Here is a 4108-nt window from a genome sequence, read left to right as displayed (position 1 = left end):
ATTCGGTGATAGTGACGGCGGCCAGGAAATTACACTCCACCTCCCCGTCATCCACCGTGCCGCCAGATAAAGAAAGTCGTTGGATCGACTCGGCAGGAAGGAGAGCGTGTGGGACCGCTTCTACTGCCATGAAGGCTGCCAGCGATACGGCTCTGCTGGGCCGTTATGACCGGGCGCTGTGAGACTCCCTGCAACAGTTCGTAGAACTGCTACCGAGAGACAAGAGGGAGACTTCCAAGAGATCCTCAAGGAAGGAATGCTGGTATCGAATCAGGTGATCAGCGCGGCGGCGGACGCCTCCCTGTTGGCCACACATGGTTATTGCCATGGGATCAATCAGCGGCGACATGCCTGGCTCTGGCTCACGCCGCTCAAGCCGGAGGCACAGCAGCGGGTGGCCAATCTGCCCTTTTCCGGAGGGACCCTATTCGGAAAGCACGCAGATGATGAGATGGCCCGCATGAAGGCGGAGACCCTTACGGCTGTGGGCTTGGAGAAGCCCAAAGACAAGAAAGCCTATCGCCCGTTCCAGAGACGGTTCGGTGCACAAGGAAGAGGACGGGAGCAGTCTTCGGGACAGCAGCAGCAACAACAGCAGCAGTTCCGGAGACCCTTCCAAAAACGGCAGAAGGGTAGAGGCGGCCAGCAGTCCTCTACCGCGACCAAGGGCCCGGCCGGGTCTCGGCCCTGAGCGGTTACTTCCCCTTCATCCGTTACCCGCTCCGGTGGGGGGGAAGCGTTCAATTTTTTCTGGCAGAGTTGATGAATTCAGACCTCAGCAAGGCCCAAAAGTACCGAAAGGGTTCGCCCTTCTGTGTACAAAGTCCTCAGACTTACAAATGAAGTTGGCAAGGGAACTGGAAATACAAAAAGCATAGTTTAATAAACCTTTAAAGGTGGTGATACAACCTCCACAATACTTCTACAGCATTGTACAGAGTAGCACACTGAATACAAGCACATGGCCCCTTTTATACACAGTGGAAGGGGTTCAGTTTACAGTTTAGGCAGAGTTCACAACCACGTAAGGACATTTCTAAACATATCAGTGGGTGGAGCTAACAGTATTTCTAGAACATGGGAGGGCTATGCTAATAAGGAACAGCTGTTACTTCTGCTGAGCATGCACTACACTCTCAAGAAGAACTAATAATAACTGTTGCTAGGTAGAATTCACAGTGTAACTGGCAGAGAGGTAGGACAATCAGAACATTGAGCACATGGCAATGTAGGGCATGGAAAATGGCGGACTCGAAATACAAAATGGAATCCGTATACTAGATATTTGGACTAATGCATTATGGCTTCAGCTAATGCTTAATAATACCGCTGTTTAATTTACAACAGACGACCCTTTCAGCGTTAGCTGAAGCCATTCCATTTCATAGGGTAGTCATCATACTCATCTTGAATGTCAATTCTCATAATGTTAGAAATCTCTTTAGTTAGACTCTTTTGATAAGCAGCTTCGGAAACAGCTTTCTTATTGGGTATACAAGAGGTAATACAAAGAGAACATATCATAGGACCACATTGAATGCACATACAGCAAGTGAAGAGAATTGCTACTATTATACAGAGGCCAGTGAGGATCTTCCAACCCCATGTGGTAAATAAGGTCCAAAACCAACTAGAGAAGGTCCATGTACCCTTATCTACGTGTATGTCGGCAGCTATTTTATGCAGTTTATTTATGGCATTATAAACAGAAGGCGAATGGTCTGGGATGAAGACACAACAGCTGCTTTCAATAATTCTACAAGCTCCTCCTTTTTCTGCTAATATAACATCTAACACCATTCTGTTTTGCAGGGCAACAATTCTAGTAATTTGCAACTCTTCAGTTACGTTTCCTAGTACTGCAGCAGTTTGGTTGGTCACTGCCTCTAAAACTCTAGTTAATCTTCTTATCTTTCTACTGTTTAGGGCAGCTCCAACAAAAGAAGAATAAACCTAGGTTAAAATCTACATATTGCTGCAAACTAGTGTCGGTCTGGTCCACATCATCGACAGATAAAGTACGTTTGTATCTATTCACAGTAGCATTATTCAACAGTTTCAAGTCTTTATGATATGTAGCAGGTGCTAAAAACACTGGTGGTAATAAAAACGATACATAGCATACTCCTGACCAGTCAGCTGGTAATCGATAATATCCTCTATTACCGCATACAAAATATGTATTATGGGATGCTAAAAATGTGCTATTATTCAGACCATCTATATTTAAGACTTTAATACAATCACTAACACCCACAGGGATGTACCCAACACTTTGCACACATAAGTCCGCTTGTGCTTGTGCAACTGAGATCACACATTTTTCACTTTCGACAGTGTCTCTAGTGTTCGTAAAAATGTAGGGAGTAGACTCATTGTCCGGTCGATATTCTTCCCACTCCCATATAGTTCCATTGGCTTGTGGATAGCCTTCTTTATTCTGGTGACATTCTTTGTTTAGTTTAAAAAGTAACCTTCCAACAGCAGGCTTTCTCGTGGCAAATAGAAGAGTGTACCAGGCACGACAAGAACCATTATGAGAGAAAGGAAGAGGTATGAACGGTGTTCCCCCCTTCTTCTGGTGCGCGGGCATCATACCACATATCCAGCAATTTGTTTCATTTGTAGCAGTGTGGGTATGATGTAGCATCTGAATGAAGGTGTTATTTACAAAGGACAAGCGGTGTTTTGATTCCTGATAGGGGAGCGTATAAAAGAAATGCTCCTCTGGCACCGGTGTAGAAACCACATATAGATCACGGGCAGGAATTACATCCTCAACAAACCACGTGATAATGGCAACAACTGCCACAATAGCAAAGAACCCAAAAGCGCAGATCACTTTCTTTCTCTCCATGTTGAACAAATGTCTCGCACCAAATGTCTCGCAAATCTTCCTGAAACTAAAAAGTTTTGTCAGAACTCTTCCCCCCCAAGGTGGCCGTTGTTTTCTTCACCAGCGGGCCAAGACGGGTGTCACTACTCTAATGCAAGGCTGATCCCCCCCCCCCCTTGCCTCATAGGCTCTCCGTTGCACCAACCGAGGGGCCGTTCTGACAACAGTCTAAACAGCAGCAAACTTCTTCCTGGGTCGAAGGTTGTATTTTCTTACTCCAGAAGTCGTCGGGTCCGGGAAGAACTCCTCTTGCTCATCAGGTACCACAGCAGGGCCTTTCTCTGTAGTCAGGATTTCTTGATGGTCAGTCAACACGGCAGGCTCCACCAATCCGGGTTGCACTCTGCGACAGTGAAGGGAGTGGATCCAGTGTTTCCGGTTGGTCACTCGGACAGCCGTTCGTGTTGCGAGCAGAACCTGCTCGGGACCGCACCATCGGGGCTCCAGGCCACTCGTCCTCTCGAACGCCTTGATGAGGACGAAGTCACCAGGTCGGAGACTATGACCCTCGCCTGTGGACCGGTCAGGGAGTGCTTCTCGAACCTGTTGATGAATAGAAACCAAGTTATCAGTTAATTGTGCCAGATAATCATTCATCAATACACAAGGTAGATCATATACGGAACTTGGTTTGGGCACTTCCCAAATATTCATGGGACGACCAAACACCACTTCATACGGTGTAAGGCCGGTTCGGGAGTGTGGTACTGATCTTATCGACAACAATGCCAAAGGCAAAGCGTCTGGCCAAGTCAGAGAAGTGGAAGCCTGGATCTTTGCTAATTTAAGCTTCAGTGTTCCATTGTACCGTTCCACCAAGCCAGCCGACTGTGGATGGAACACTGCATGGAACTTCTGCTTTATCCCCAGACCTTTCAGAACATACTTGATAACGTCTGCTATAAAATGAGGCCCGTTATCACTCCATAGCATTCTACAAACACCATACCTAGGGAAGAACTCCTTCAGTAGCACCTTCGCTGTAGTCATTGCAGTATTGTCCTTAGTAAGGTAGGCTTCAATCCATTTACTGAAAGCACACACCACCACCAAGACGTACTTTAGATTATTACAGCGTTCAAGTTGGATATAATCCATTTGCAGGACTTCAAAAGGTGCAGTAGGTATTTCAAATCCTCCTGCTGGAGTCCGTGTTCCTTTCCCTGGGTTGTATTTAAGACAGATCATTCAGGTCTGTTCCACTCTCTTGGC

General features: G+C 46.6%; 1 pseudogene; it reads right to left on the bottom strand.

The window, feature by feature from the left end:
- Window positions 1–969: 969 nt before the first annotated feature.
- Window positions 970–2883, bottom strand: LOC147748680 (uncharacterized; annotated as a pseudogene).
- Window positions 2884–4108: the final 1225 nt, after the last annotated feature.

The sequence above is a fragment of the Lissotriton vulgaris genome, chromosome 1_1, assembly GCF_964263255.1.
Source record: "Lissotriton vulgaris chromosome 1_1, aLisVul1.2, whole genome shotgun sequence".
Taxonomy (NCBI): domain Eukaryota; kingdom Metazoa; phylum Chordata; class Amphibia; order Caudata; family Salamandridae; genus Lissotriton; species Lissotriton vulgaris.
This window is presented reverse-complemented; position numbering and strand designations above follow the sequence as displayed.